The following is a 16,612-nucleotide window of genomic DNA, read 5'->3' as shown; positions in this document are numbered from 1 at the left end:
AAGTAACAATAGCAAAGATAAATATATCAGCTATAAATACTCTCAGTTCTGGTTCAATGGTAAAGATTAGCATGAAGTGCTCAACCACCAGATCAACTGGAACCTAAGGGATGATGACATTGACTTTTCCTGAACTTCATGATTAAACCCTGGACTTCATCAATGGCCAAACCCCCTTCATGAATATGCATGTATGCTTAGCTTAAAACTCTCCCCAGTGTTGCTGTTCAGAGAGACACTGCTTTGAGAAAGATTCCCAGTGTTCTCCTTACTTGCCGCTTTGGTTCTATCTTTTTGCTCAACGCCCTCCAAGAGGTGAACTCAGTTTTTCAGGTAATATGAGGAGTGTCATGGAAAAATTAACCAGTTCATCTAAGAAAGAATTGGAAAATTTTATGCAAGCCAAATTTGCAGATTATAATCCAGGAAGAACATCTCAGAAAGCTGAGAACTGTTCCCCCGGTAGGAAATCAAGACACAGTCAGAAATCAAACACTTACATAAGTTTTTTTGAGACAGAAGGCTGTACATCAAATGATGTAAATTGATAGTTTACACAGTCTAGATCTAAGCATCATCCTGGTGGGTCATGTGACCTTTACGAAATCAAGAAGGAATGTTATCTTTTAAGGAGTTGTCTTGTTGATGCAAGGAGACTGTTACTCTGTAGTTGAGCAGATATTCCTGCCTATGGGGAGGTTTGGTTGATGCATAATGCAGATATACAATGCACACTGGGAAAGAGAGGAAGCCAAAGGGCAGAGGACAGTTTTTATGCTTAAATTTTTCTTGTCTTGCCATAAAATATGAATTTTATTTTACAGGAGGGAGGGTATCAGTATAGATTGTGGGAGGCATCTACAATTCTCAACATGAGTTTTTTCCCATAAAGGATACATTTTATAGGTGGATCATTATTCTAATTATTGCAATATGTCCTTGACTATATTAGGTCAAAATATTAGCTAAATAAGTCAGTAAAATTATTCAAAGGCATACACCTTTCCTTGAAAAGAACCAGTATGGCTTAATAAAGAAACTCCATCCCAGATTTACAAGCCCATTTCAGGGGAGGATCCCTGAAAGTCATTGTCCTCTTCTTAGTGACCCTCAAAGGGCTTTTAGTTCCATTTATAACCTCTACCAGAACTACCACATTGCCCCAGGCAGCCACAACATGTAGACGGCCAACCACGGTGGTTTCTGATAAAGGTCTACATTTCCTTATCTGTATTGTTGTCATGGCAGATTACACTCACACAAATAAAAAGTTCAGAAGAAAAGTTGCCCTACAGTGGGTGGTCAAGGTGATGGGTCAGAGTTCCCATAGTTCAATGAACCCTGTGTTTGACAGCAGGGAGTCAGTGCTGCCACATTCCAAATGGGGTGGTGAGCTGGTCAAAACCATTCTTCCTCCTTCCCCTTTGCTGATCACATGGGAACTAAGCCCTGCCCGTTATGTTTTCCAGGCTTCCCTTTGAGTGTGGCTGAAGAACAGTACTGGGAAAGAATTGAGGTGCGGGAAGAAGGGAGAAGCCAAGGTGTTGCTCTCCTTCTCTCTTTGCATCATGGGATGTCTTGGCAGCAACTGCATCTCTGGTGTGGCCCCAACTCCTATCAGACCTGCCACCCATGGGTGCTCGGTGACCCAGTTCCTAGCTCCTGCTGATACCCCTCCTTCCTCTGATTCCCCAGCATCAGGGACTAGAGGCCTCCTGCTGTCACTGACTTCTAGATTCTTCTACTGCCCTTTGTCTGGCTTCTCAGAACTTTCATCACCCGCTTAACCAATTCCCTATCTTAAATACCCTCTCTGTGAAATACATGGAATCGATTCTGATTTTCTGATTAAATTCTGCACTGTTTTAAGACCTGATTTTTTTTTTTTTTCATTCTCATCCAGGTCAAGAAAAGGAAACACACATACACTTTTTTTTTTTTTAGGGCTGTACCTGCAGCATATGGAAGTTCCCAGGCTAAGGGTCAAATTAGAGCTACAGCTGCCGGCATACACCAGAGCACAGCTAGGCCAGATCCAAGCCACATCTTCCACCTATACCACAACTCAAAGCAGTGCTCCTTAACCCACTGAGTGAGGTCATGGATCGAACCCTCATCCTCGTGGATACTAGTCGGATTTGTTTTGGCTGTGCAACAACGGGACACCCCCCCACACACACACACATACACATTTTGAAAGCACTTTTCATCTGTCCTCATTTTATCTCATAATATTTAGTGTGGATTGGAGTGTGGGAGCACAACAAAGTAGGTCCCCTTTCTATGATCAAGCAGGAGGATCTGAGAGAAGGGTCTACAGAAGCATGACTGGACTTGATATGACCTCTTAGCCCAATAACCCAAGCAAATCATTCAGTATTGCCTTTAAAACTACCATATCTGTTGGCTATGCACTTTCAAGACACTCCATGGTTACACCGTGAAGGAAGCAACATTTTTCTTTGCCCACTAGGATGTCTCAGGGCACCATCCTGGTATTTCTAGGTTAACTAGACAAATGCCAAAGATCTTCCTTGATGGTTAAAAGATTCCTTTGTTCATAAGAAGAAAGACGTGGCTTTGATTTAATGTTGGCAGCTTGGTTTTTGTCTTACTGACTTCATGTGGCTAGTCCCTACATGCCAAGAATTGGAATATTTTAGAGAGCTAGTGCTGTTTTGTAGAAATGAAGGTCTATATGGTTGAAGATCCATTTGTTACTTTGTGAAGGAGGGGTTGCCATTTGTTTGCACTGCTGTTTACTGTAACAGACTTTGGCTACGTTAACCAGATAGTTTAAAACTAAAATTAAATTTTTTTCCCAAATAAGCAATTCAGATCCACCCAAATTTCTCCCCAAATAATCAATGCTTGTTTTGCTTTCTTGACACCTTGACTTAACATCCGTGTTCTTTCAGCAACAAACATCATTTTAGATTTATATATAGTGTAAATTCAGAAAAGCATGGTTTTTGAGGACCAGGCAACTCAGACTCTTGGATGATCAGGTGTGCAAGGATCAGTATAAGAATACACACGTACTGCTCCATCCTGTGGTGTAAGATCGTGAACAGTTTCACTAAACCGCTTTTTTTAATCACTTTCCGCCACAGAGAAAAAAGAAACACACCTAAACAGTTTCATTTGCTTTTCTTTTTGCTCTAATCAACATGTTACAATCACATATATTGAAGGACACATTCTTTCCAGAAGACACACAGAAACAACCTCTTACAAATACTATTCTTGGGCAGATGATGATCCACAGGGGTGAAAGGACAAGATACAATGTATCAGTCAGCAAAAGCAAAGGCTTAGAGCTATTCCTGTCCCTTGCAGTTCATACTTTCCCTACAGCAGACATACATACAGTTTAACAAGTTCAAAAAGGAACACTTCTCACTCTTACTTGCCATGATTTGCCACCATGGCTTAAAAATATGTGAAGTATTTTTTACATCCAGTGGCTCACAAATTTTAGGGTATATCAGGACCGCCTGGAGGTTGGTACCATTCAAATTCTTGGCTCCGGTTCTCACACAGTTGGTGATTAGGAGCTTCCAGATCTGCAGGTGAATCAGATCCCCTGGTTCTGATGCAGGAGGGTCTCAAGAAATGTGTTGAGAAATGCTGGGTGAGGCATTACTAGAAAGAAGACACAGCCCCAACCCTTGAACGTGATATATTTTTACCTTAAAGCCAATTTCCATTTTAACTTGACAGGTGCTGCCAGCTCTACTGTAGTTGAATTAGCTGATGAGGATGCATGTCCTAGGGCTGGGACAAAATGTCCTTCACTTGGTCCACGTGTGGAGGGTCCTCGATGCCTTTGCTTGTGTGAAACTCCCTTGGGGACACAGGAAGCACCTCATGCACTTTCATTCCCTGTGCTCTTTTCCAAGGAGGGAAAGAGCAAATCACTTGCCCTCCTCAACCACATCCCTGGGGAGATTCAGCAAGTATGTTTTAGAGCCTGGCCCTATGCCCCGGCCCAGAGATGCCCTCCCAACTGGTGCCTAGACAAGGTTCAACAGTCTGGACCAAATCTGGAAGGGGTTTCTGAAAGCCAGTACTGGAGCATTTGTGATTGAGACCTGCCAAATCATGGGTCAGGAATGCCTGGGGAAGAGTGGCGGTGTTTAATGAAAAAACACAGCTCTGAAAATTGAGATGTTCTGTGCATTATCCATATTCATCAAAACTGGAACAAAACCCCAGGAAACGGAGACACCTCCTGTCATCAACATTTCACCCTTTTCTGGTGGTTATTTAATATAAATGCCACAGAAGCCATTCTACAAGGACAGACCATGTGGCAGCATCTGCCAAGCCTACTGTCCCCTTTTTTTCTTGTCCAGCCTGATTTTGGGTAGTGAGAAGAGAAGAGCTGGGGGTGGCAAATTAAACAAAACCTTTACAAACAAGATTCTGGCTGGGACTTCTACGGCACAAATTACCAAGAGGATAGGCATTTTATTTTGCTAAATGAAAGGGCTAGTTTATATCTTCCCTGGATCATGTTCTAACCTAACTGCAGTGGAAACATTCTCAGAAAGAAAGACTCCCTTGTCTGCTTGCCCTTTATGTTGCCACTGGTCATCCCACTCGTAGAACTTGGGCAGTGATCTGCTGCTTCTCCTGGGGGCCCAGGCCAACCAGCAAACTCCTCCAGGAGTCAACCAACACCAGCGTTTCATTAGATCACAGTTGACTCCGAAGCCCTGGGTAATGTCATGTTTAAGGGGAGACGGAATTCCACACCCATCCTTTGTGGATAGGAATTGTCCGCTTTCCTGGCTCCTCTAAACAGGGAACCATGTCTAACCCAAGCTGTGTAAATTCTCTAGACGGGTCTTTGTTTATGTTGGGTTTTGTTTTCGCTGTTCAAGTTCAAGCAAGGGTTTTCCTCTGAAAGGAAGCTGAAAAGATGGCTCCCCGAGAAGCACAGGGACTCCCCTGCAACTGGTCCATGGTTGATCCTTTCTTATGATCAAGCCACATGGTGTCCTTCTGAGAGCAAAGGGAAGGGAGTGGGCATGGCCATGTCTGCCTCTCCTGAGGTCTTTCTCCCCCAGTCTACCTGCTGCCTCCTGCCTCTGGCAGCAGCTGTGTGGCAATAACAGACCCACCCTGGCAAGCATTTACCTCCGCAGTCTCCTTCAACCCACGTGACTGTTGGCACGTTTCTGAGCTGTTCCAAGCATCCTTTCCTCAACTGATAAAACAGAAAGTAGATACATCAAAGGATTGGAGGGTGAAGTCAGAAAAATATGGACTATAAAAGACCTAAGGGGGGAGTTCCTGTTGTGGCTCAGCAGGTTATGAACGTGACTAGTATCCATGAGGATGTGGGTTCGATCCCCGGCCCCCCTCAGTGGGTTAAGGATCCAGCACTGCCTTGTGTCAGTTTGACCCCTAACCTGGGAAATTCCACATGTTGCAGGTGCAGCCCTAAAAAGAAAAAAGGTAGGAGGGGTGCTGAGAGATGATTCCTTCATTTCTTTTCTTTCTTCTTCTTCTCTCTCTCTCTCTTTTTTTTTTTTTTTTTTTTTTTTTTTTTTGTCTTTTTTTCCGTGAGAGGGAAAAAGACTCAAGGGCCAGAGGAAGCTGTGGTTGGTTGTTCACTTGGCAGTTGGAAAAATCTCTTCCTTACTGAAGATTTTGGGTGTCTTGATTCCAGCCCAAGGCTGTCGTGATGCTTTCCTGTCCATCTGCCTGTTTAGGGCTTGGCATGCCGTCTGCAGGAGGGCTTCTGTCCAGCCTTTTGGATGACAATGATGATGAAACCATTTCCTGCCTAGAGGAAAGCAGTAACGATTCACCAAAATGATCTAAGTTTATAGGAACATTCTTTGCGTGTATTTTGAGTGTAAATGGAAAACAACCTTTAAAATAGTCATTTTAGAGCTCCGTAGCTGGGACTTTAAGGGGTCTGCCATACCTCTGAAATTACGTGAATGTTTATGTGTGCTGTGTTCAAAATAAAATTCCCAAAGAGAACTGTTCTAGCGGTTTTTCCAAAAAAAAAAAAAAAAAAAATAGAATGTGAGCCATAAGCATTGTTTAAAATTTTCTAGTGGTCATGTTAAATAAGTAATTAGATCAATAATATTTTCTTTAACCCAATACATCCAAAGTTGTACCATTCGAACATGTCAATATTTTAAAATTTGTTGGGGAGTTATTTTACATTCTTCTCTCTCTCTCTCTCTCTTTTTTTTTTATTTTACAAAGTTCACATTCTAGTGTGGGTCTCAGTTCAGACCTATTTCGGGTGCTCTACAGCCACACATGGCTAGTGGCTTCCACACTGGACAGTGTGTGTCTATAGCTTTATTTTGGATGTTCACATCCCACGGATAACGAGAAGTGTCACAATGTGGCAAGAGATTATCGTCGAAAACTCCAAAAGTGAGTTCTTGGTAGACCCGGTGACAATTCAAATGTCTCCTTTTGAACTCAAAAGGGCTCTCAGATAAACCATCTCATCACATCCTCTCATAACAACCCATGACATGGAAAGGGCGGGTGTCATTTCCTCATATTATGGGAAAATTTAAGTAACTGTTCCAAAGTCAAACAGCTAGAGATTGGTGAGTTAGGAACTTGAACTGAGTCTTGGAATGCTAACCCTCTGGGAAAGACACAGCTGCTGTCTTCCTGCTGCCGTGGAAGTGATGTGGGTTTTCATTCTCTACCGAATCATAAGGTCCAAGAGGGCAGGAACTGATAGGTCTCCTGTCCACAGTGCCCAGCATGGAGCAGGCATGTGGTTCCCACTTGAAGTAGATGCAAATGAACCAAAAGAGTGATCCACACCAGACCCCTTGTAGTCATTGCCCAAACCACTCCATCTCCGGGTCCTTTGGGTAAAACCACAACAACTACCTACATGCTGAGGCTCCAAATTGCCTTTGTTCACCCTTTGATGCCCTTTCATTCCCCAACACACGAGATCTGTGTCTTAGGGATTTTTTTCTTCCTGGGCAAATAAGCTTCACTGTGGCTCTGTTTTAATGCTCATTTTGCACTTTTCAATGGAAATTTACATCTCCAGGGGGAAAAACTCCTTGAAAGTGGATTCAGTCTGCCTTGTGATTTCCATGCCAACCTCCACCCATCCAAGACTGCCTGGAGGAGCCCAGGGACCACCCTGTGAGCCTGGTGAAGCTGCAGCACAAGGGAAACACCTCATCAACCCACCCCCACCTGGCCAGCAGGGTTGGGTTGAATCATGCAGACCCAGGAGATTGGTAAAACCCTGACAAGGGTTGGCTTGAGACCTTGGCAGAGACACGGGCCTGTTCCCAGGCACCTCTGGCATGATCCCCAGCTGGCCCCTGGCTCACGTCTATGCCTGTCAGTGTCGGCCTCCTTCACTGAAGGTCTCTCACTAGCCTGTGTGGCAGCCTGGCATTTTGCTTCTTGGCTACTGTGCCAGGGTTTCATGGAGCCCCTGGGCCAGGCGCTGAAAGCTGCTATCTGACCAGAGGTGTGGGGATGGCAGAACCAGGCAGCGATCCAAGACTGACCCTGTCTGCCCTATGTCCTCATCAGTGGCTTCTTGCCAGCTTGCCACTGGGCACCAAAGAGGAATGTAGAGCAGGGAGGGAACAAGTAAAAGCTTATTCTGAACTTTGTATGAGCTCCTTAAATCTGACTGGTAAATGTCCATAGCTCTGGATCCCACACATGCCCTTACAAATGCAAACTGGGGCCAAGGGAGCCCCATGCTATTCCTGTCAATGGGCCTCATTTTTTGTTTTTCAGGGGTTTTTTGTTTGTTTGCTTTGCTTTTTAGGGCCACACCTGCAGCATTTGGAAATTCCCAAGCTAGAGGGTGAATCGGAGCTGCAGCTGCCGGCCTACACCACAGCCACAGCAATGCCAAATCTGAGCCGCATCTGCGACCTACACCTCAGCTCACGGCAACGCTAGATCCTTAACCCACCGAACGAGGCCAGGGATCAAACCCTCATCTTCACGGATGCTAGTCAGGTTGGTAACCCACTGAGCCACAGGGGGAACTCGCAAATGTGTCTTGTTTTTGCAATGCTTCTCCATGAATTTGTTTTTCTGGAGGACACCCAAAATCATAGCCACATTGTCACTGAAATAAAATAATATTTTTTAAAAGCTTTGTTAAAGGAACAAACTGAGCTAAGCGCAGTGAAAGTTTCGTTCTGTTAATAATAATCGAGGGCCCCCTCTTCCTGAGGATCAGAGGTGTAGGCATGAGGGAGACCACGATCATTAAACCACAGAGTCTCTTGTGACATTTACCATGTGGGGGAGGGGCGGGAGAACCGAAAAGTAAGAAGAAAACAGAGCAGTAAGCAAGATCATTCCGAGAGTCAGAAATGTTGTGAAGACATCAAAACAGGGCAACGGGGCACCCAGTCAGGCTGCGATGGGGACCACCACTAAGAAGGGTGGTCTGAGCAAGCTTTTCAGAAGAGGTGATGTTGGGGCAGTGGGATGCGTGACAAGAAGCAGCCAGCCCCATGAAGATCTGGGGAAGAGAGTGTTGAGCAGAAGGAACAGCCAAGGCAGGAGTGAGCTTGGAGCGCTGGGAGAAGTCGACATGGCCAGAGCATGGTGAGCAAGGGGCAAGTGGTGAAGAATGATATTGGAGGTCATTAGGACTGGGGCCCCATGGTGACAAGTGTAGACTTTAAGCATCTAGCAAAGCCATTGGAGGGCACCAAATAGGGGAGCAATGTGAGCTCTCTTAGGCTTTCAGAGGTCAACCCCAGCTCCCACTGGGGATGGATGATGGAAGGGGCCAGAAGGAGCCAGAAGGAAAGCAGAAAGCTATGGTGGCTTCCCTGAAGGACAGCTCAGTCTAGAGAAGGAGCAGGCATAAAATACTCAGAGCTCGGGTCAGGATGGGTTATATTTTACAACAGAGCCTTAAACTGAAGGCTGAGAAAGGAGCCAGTGAGAAAAAAACCATTCTAGCTGAAGAGATGGGAGGATTCAATGGAGATGCAGCAGGAGCCAAGCGTGCGGCTGCAGGTGTAACGCGTCTTGACTTTGTTTGGTCCTTCACTGACTCGAATTCTCAGTCTCTGCATAAGGTGACCAAATAAACATTCTCAGTCTCCCCATTCCCATGGAGGGCACAATTAGTGTCCTCTAGAGCTTTTTATTTTTATTTTTTTTTATTTTATTTTATTTTTTTTTTTTAGGGCTGCACCCACAGCATGTGGAAGTTCCCAGACTAGGGGTCAAATCAGAGCTTTAGCTGCCAGCCTGCACCACAGCCACAGCCCCAGCAATGCCAGATCCAAGCAGCATCTTCAACCCGTACTGTAGCTCAGGGCAATGCAGAATCCTTAACCCACTGAGCGAGGCCAGAGATCAAACCCTAGTCCTCATGCATACTAGCCGGGTTCATTTCTGCTGAGCCACCACAGGAACTCCTTCTAGAGCCTTATCTTCTGGTCATGGGGTGTAGAGCCAATCTTTCCATAGGAACAATACAGTCATTTCTATGTGAATAACAGCAGGAGGAAAACATCTGATTTCTTTGATGTGGGGATTCAGAAGGTGCTGGAAGCCACAAAGGGCAAGGTTTATTTGCTGGTGAGATTCTAAGACACATCCTGGGTGGAGCTCACCTTGGCGAAACTGTGAAGCCCTCCTGGTTTGCAGGGGTCAGGGCGGTTCAGAACGGGGCAGGACCTCACCCACCATGCAGTCTAGCATCTCCAGACTCAAAGGGCAGTCCTAAGCCAGCAGCGTCAGGATCACGGGAGCGTGCTGAAAACACAATCTCCAGCCTCATGACCCCAAGAACCACAATCTGCATTCTCACAAGATCATCAGGTGATTTGTGTGCCTATTTCAGTTTGGGAAACACTGCTCTAGAGGTTCTCAACTTTCAATGGCCAACAGAGTCACCAACATAGTTTTTAAAAATACTATACAGATCCTTGGGTCCCGCCCCTAAGATTTTGTTTCAGTTGGTCTGAGGTGAGTCCAGACATTGTTTATGGTTTTCTTTTTCTTTAAGGTCCCAGGATGTCCAGGAGAATCTCTGATGTAATCCAAAGGTCTTATCTTACAGGCTTAATAAATTGAGAAGCTTTATATCTTGTTAAAATGAAGACATTTTGGGATTTCCCATTGTGGTGCAGCAAAAACCAATCAGAAGAATATTCATGAGGATGCAGGTTCAATCCCTGGCCTCTCTCAGTGGGTTGCTGTGAGCTGTGGTGTACTTTGCAGATGTGGCTGGGATCCGGCATTGCTGTGGCTGTGGCTGGCAACAGTAGCTCAGATTTCGACCCCAAGCCTGGAACTCTCATATGCCTCGGGTGCAGCCCTAAATAAAAAAGGGCATGCATTTTGTTAAAATGCAGATTCTGTGATGAAGCCTGAGATTCTGAATTTCTGACAAGTTCCCAGGTAATGCCAACACTTGTCCTTGGACTATACTTTAAATATTAGGTGAAATGGTTAATTTCCAGTGTCTGCTTGGCTGGTGCCCAGATATTTGGGCAAAGATTATTCTGGATGTGAGGGTGTTCTGAGATGGGATTAATATTTAAATTGGTGGACTTTGAGTAAGCAGATTGCCCTCCATAATGTGGGTGGGTCTCACCCAATCCACTGGAGGCCTGAATAGAACAAAGACCAGCTTCCCTGGATCAAGAAAGAATTCTCCACCAGACTCTGAACTCACACTGGAACATTGACTCTCCTGGGTCTCCAGCTTACCAACCCATTCTGAAGATTTTGGATTTGCCAGCCTCTGTAATCACAACAAGCCAATTCTTTATAATAAATTTTATAAAATTTCATATATACATATATACGTATATACATACAAATTTATGTAATATTTAGATAGTGATTTCCCATTGTGGTTCAGCATGTTATGAACCCAACTAGTATCCACGAAGATGCGGGTTGGATCCCTGGCCTTGATCAGTGGGTTAAGGATCCAGCATTTGTGTGAGCTGTAGTGTAGGTCACAGACATGGCCCGGATCCAGCACTGCTGCAGCTATGGCATAGGCCTGCAGCTGCAGCTCTGATTCAGCCCCTAGCCTGGGAACTTCCATATGCCATAAGTGTGTCCCTAAAAGAAAAGCAAAAAAAAAAAAGGGATAGGAGTTCCCGTCATGGTGCAGCAAAAACCAATCCGACTAGCATCCATGAGGACGTGGGTTCGATCCCTGGCTTCACTCAGTGGGTCAAGGATCCGGCATTGCCATGAGCTGTGGTACAGGTCGCAGATGCGGCTCAGATCCCAAGTTGCTGTGGCTGTGGTGTAGGCCGGCAGGTGTAGCTCCAATTTGATCCCTAGCCTGGGAACCTCCATATGCCTCAGATGTGGCCCTAAAAAGCAAAAAAAAATAAATGAATCTTATACTATATAAGATATGTAAATGCATCTTATGTAAATAAGATATAGTTGCACTTTAACTTATATAAATCATAATTCCTTATTGTATATATAATCTTATAATATATATCCACATATATATCCTATATCTTATAATTCCTCATTTTATTTATTTATTTTTTATTTGGTCTTTTTTTCTTTTTAGGGCCACACCCACAGCATATGGAGGTTCCCAGGCTAGGGATAGAATCAGAGCTGTAGCTGCTGGCCTACACCACAGCCACAGCAACTAGGGATCCAAGCCACATCTGTGACCTACACCACAGCTTACAGCAACACTGGATCCTTAACCCACTGAGTGAGGCCAGGGATCGAACCCATGTCCTCATGGATGCTAGTCAGGTTCTCTAACCGCTGAGCCATGACAGAAACTCCTAATTCCTCATTTTATGTGTGTGTGTGTGTGTGTGTGTGTGTGTATCCTTTCTCTGGCTTGACTAATAGAGCCTGGCTGCAGAGTGCTCTGCTGAGGTTCCAATTCCAGCCACAATGGAGAATTCACACAAACCATTACCTTTCTCCCCAAAGTCAACTTAATTGAGGTTGGAAACCCCAAATCCGGGAACCAAAGGAAAAACCATGAGAAATTTGGAAAACAACTGCTCTGTATGTGTGTGTTATGTGATAGGCAGGGTGGGGGTGGTGTTACATCCTGGGCCAGGAGCAGCTGCTGGTGCCCTTCCAGGAGGATGACGTGGAAAAAGCAGCTTGAGGTCTGCTCTTCTTCCCTACCACCGCCTTGGGACAATCAATAGTTGTTCACCCCCTTCAGAAATGAGTAACAATGGCTGAGACTGCTGGTTTAGGAGCAAAATTGGAGCAGCTCGGAAGTCCTGATCCAGTGAAATGTTTCTAAATTAAGTGAAGGCTGAGTAGCCTCTGCATCCCCCGCTCCCCCAACCCCAGCGTGGTTCCTCTTCCCAGTTCTGCTTTCCCCTAAGAATCTAAAGAGGAAGACTTGGCCTCAAGAAGTTGCCTGTTGGGTGATACCAAATGGGGGGTGTGTTATTTGGGGCTCTTTTCTGGGCTTCTCCCTTTGCTCTCCTTTTTCTTGAGAACCCAGGAATATAAAACAAAACAAAAAAAAAGGGGGGGAGAAATTCAAGGTATGAAAATTATATAATGGGAATAAATAATACAGTAAGTCTGCAACATGTTTAAATGAACACTGAAGGATGAATTAGTGAGCTGGAAAATCAAATGAGGATGTCCGCAGAAAGAAAATAGGAATGGATAAAGTTCCCATTGTGGTGCAGCAGAAACGCATCCAACTAGTATCCATGAGGATACAGGCTACATTGTTAGCCTCACTCAGTGGGTCAGGGTTCCAGCATTTTCACTACGAGATGTGGTGTAGGTCACAGACATGGCTTGGACTCCCCATTGCTGTAGCTGGCCACTGCAGCTCCGATTAGACTCCTAGCCTGGGAACTTACATATGCTGCAGGTGAAGCCCAGAAAAGCCAAAAAGATAAAAGGAAAGAAAGAAAGGAAAGAAGGAGGGAAGAAAGAGAACATGGATAGAAAATATTTTTTACAAAGTTAAGAAATTAGAAACACCAGCATCCAGAAAATAGGAATCATGGAATACCAAAAAATAAAATAAAATAAAATAAAATAGAAACAGAGAGAAGCAAATATTCGATGAATTAATGGAAATAAAATCTCCACAACTACAGAACACAAACAGCTGCAAATTTGAAAGGGTGCGTAGAATTCCAAAAGGAGAGCAAAGGCAAATCCAACACTTACACTCATTAAAATGAAATTTAAGAATGAAACTCAAAGAGAAAATTCTGAAAACTCTCCAAAGAGCACATCACTTGCAAAGAAAAAAGAATCAAATGTGCACGACATTTTTTAACCAGAATGCTGAATGCAAAAAAAAAAAAAAAAAGGAGTATTAATTTTAAAGCATGGAAAAATGTACTTTGAACCTAGAATTCCATTACTGTCAAGGCTATCATTCAAATATGAGAATGTAATAAAAATATTCTCCAATACATAAGACTTGAGGAAGTCAACCATGCTAAGACTCACATTAAAAACACTTTTTGAAGACATGATACTTAAGAAAAACAAATACAGAAGAAGCTGCAAGAAATATATGAAATAAAAGACAGCGTATATCTTGGAATTTTTTTGGCTGCACCTGTGGAATGTGGAAGTTCCTGGTCTAGGGATCAAACCAAGTCACAGGAATGACAATGCCAAATCCTTAACCTCTAGGCCACCAAGGAACTTCCAGAAACAAGTTTAAACGCATCAAAAATTAAATAAATATAGTCTAAACTTCCAATTTTAAAACAAAATTTTTTCCAGATTGGATTTAAAAAACAAAATCCATCTATGTAAGATATAGCTAAAGCATTAAGAACATAAAAAAGTTAAAAATTAAAGAACGAAAAAAGATAGCAGACCTATGTCAATATTAGATAAAAGGTACTTTAAGAGAAAAAACATAATTAGACCCTGAGAGGATCACTCAGTGGTGACAAAAAAGTGAGTTCTCCAAGAAGACATGGTAATTTGAAACATGAATGCATCTCATTAACTAGCCTCAAAATACCAAAAAAAAAAAAAAAAAAAAAGAACCATAGAAATTCTTGATAAAAGCAACAAATTTGCTACCGTAGAGAGTGATTTTGATTACCGACAGGTCTCAATCATTGAACAGTTGGGCAGAGAAAAATCTGCAACACAAATACAAGCTGACCTAATGAAGATATGCAGAATTCTGCACACAATAATTAGAAAACACACAGCTTTCTTACACATGCATAAAACATTTACTTTTTTTAATCTTCTAATAATTAATGGAGGTTTTAGTTGAGTTCCATGACACTGAAACAAAGGCTGCAATTCCCAAGCTTCACTCACCTCTAGCTATGGCCACTTGACTAACAGCTAGCAAGTGTGATGTGACGAAAGTGATATATGCAATTTCTGGATCTGCCCTTAAAGAGCATCCCATTGCCTGGATCAAGAAATGGTCAGGAGGTCTTAGGTCATAGGGACAAAGAAATAAGACAGCAGGAGCCTAGCTTCCCCAACAAAGTGTTGCTAGACTGCTTATTCTCAGGTTATTTCATCAGAAGAGAAGAAAAATCTGGAGTTCCCTTTGTGCCTCAGTGGTTAACGAACCCAACTAGGATCCATGAGGATGCAGGTTTGATCCCTGGCCTTGCTCAGTGGGTTAAGGATCTGGAGTTGCCATGAGCTGTAGTGTAGGTCACAGATGTGGCTCAGATCCAGCGTTGCTGTGGCTGTGCTGTAGGCTGGCAACTGTAGCTCCAATTTGACCCCTAGCGTGGGAACTTCCATATGCTGCAGGTGTGGGCCTTAAAAGCAGGAAGGAAGGAAAGAAAGGAAGGAAGGAAGAGGGAAGGGAAGAGAAGAGAAGAGAAAAGAAAAATCTATTATGTTATAATCTCTTGTTAAAGTGGGAAGAGTGTGTTTCAATTTTGTCTCCCCCATGAGCCCTAGGACAGAGTAGGCATGAAACTGACAAAACTAAAGCTATGCACACCAGACTCACTCCAGAAAGAGAAGCCACTGATAAGGATGATAGCCAGGAAACCAGCCTTCTCCTTGCAACAGAAATCTTAAGATGCTGGTGGAGATTTTGAAAGGAGACCTCAACATGATGAGACACTTCTGCCTGTCAGTTCTAGGACACCCACCTGATATGCAGGGCCTGGAGTGAGGAGTCCCACCCACCCTTGTTCCCACCGAGGGGGAAGGGCAGAGAACTAAAGAGGAACCAAGGGGGGAAAACACATGGGCCACTCACGTGAAGGAAGTGACAGCAAGTGGTACAGGAGCACGGTGGTCGCCCTGAGGAGATAAATTCCTTGTGCTGAAATTATATCTGTTTTGAGATTGGATTGGAGGGAGGTTGTCCCTTTGTAAAAATAGTTTCTGAAGGCCACAGGCAAACTGGGAGGCAGGTGGAAAGCATGGGCTGCAGTGAGGAAACACAACCCTTTATCACAAATTGCTGAAGATGGGCTGAAACAAGACCAAAGGGAACGTAAGATGGTGAATGACTCAGAGGAGAAAGATTTGCTGGGGTGAGGTCATCAGATTCGGGGCCACCCTGATAAAGTACCACCAAAGCTTAAAGTCCCTGTGGAGAGCCCCAGCCCTCTACCAGATCACAGGAGAGGACATCCCAGGAGTTCTAGAATCACTGATAAGCACATGAAGTGGGAAAGTACCAGCCTTAGGTGGTTGTGCCATGGTTTCTTTCCAGGATTTTCCTTGGCAGGCTGATACACTCCACCCATCACAGAGAAGGGGAGAGGCTGGAGATCAGTGTGCTCTGAGGGCCAGGGGCATGGCATGCCAAAAAAAAAAAAAAAAATCCCAGGCTACTGGAGGCATCTTTAGTGCCCTTCCTTCTCCCTCATGGAAGCCTTTCCTTCCACCTAGACCCTCTCAACCTTGTCCCCTTCTTCCTTGCCTCAATGAGGCCCCAAGACTGCCATACTCCAAACCCCTTCCAGAACATTCTTTCAGAGCCCTCCTCTGAACCTCTACACTGTAAATCCCACTGGAATCCCACTGCTGCTCCAAAGCAGCCTATTCACAGCAGTTCACTCAGCCATGTGGAGTCCAGGGCACCTCTACCTCCCCAGGACCATTGGCAATTTAAAATAGAAGCCCAAAGAACACCCTTGAGCCTCCAAGTCAGAGCCTCAACCCAGGTGAGGTATCCATTGCCCCCCCACCACCACCACCAATGCCTCAGAACTTTACAATATACAGATTTTGGATTTCCACTCCTAATCTAGGCAAACAGAATACCCAGGGAACATGCAGAGGTTGGTGGGGAATGGGAACATGCAGTTTTCATCTTTTGGTTTAAGGGATGCTGATGCCTGCCAAGGCAGAGAACCAGGGCTGGAGGCAATGTCCAGAGAAACTTTGATGCTGGAGCTCCAACTTCACCAAATCACAAGGTGTGAAAAAGCAAAAGGAGCGTAAAGACACAGGAGGACTAGGTAAAGCATTTGCATGGTGGCTCTTGCCTTTGTCACTCACCTCCCAGCCCACCTGGGCACCGAGTCCAGCTTTTCGGTTTGGAAAAGGGAGTGGGGAGGCGAGATAAGAGAAGGGCCAGGCACTGCCAATGCCTTTCACAGCCACCTGCATCTTTCTGCTCCTTCCCCCTCCCTGGAGACTGGCAATACAT

At 44.4% G+C, this 16,612-nt stretch overlaps 1 long non-coding RNA gene across 1 annotated transcript; it reads right to left on the bottom strand.

Annotated features, from left to right (window-relative positions):
- Positions 1 to 3,143: 3,143 nt before the first annotated feature.
- LOC146397877 (uncharacterized) lies at positions 3,144 to 16,612 on the bottom strand. The gene is made up of 2 exons (XR_014823944.1): positions 16,462 to 16,612; positions 3,144 to 5,797 (listed from the first exon to the last, which is right to left on the bottom strand). It is a non-coding gene; the product is annotated as an uncharacterized LOC146397877 (long non-coding RNA).

This window comes from Sus scrofa, chromosome 13 (genome assembly GCF_054392235.1).
Source record: "Sus scrofa isolate SSC_HxYL_T2T_F1_AM1 chromosome 13, Sscrofa_HxYL_maternal_Yorkshire_Landrace_v2.0, whole genome shotgun sequence".
In the NCBI taxonomy this organism is placed as follows: domain Eukaryota; kingdom Metazoa; phylum Chordata; class Mammalia; order Artiodactyla; family Suidae; genus Sus; species Sus scrofa.
Note: the sequence above shows the minus strand (reverse complement) of the source record. Positions and strands in the feature narration are given on the sequence as shown.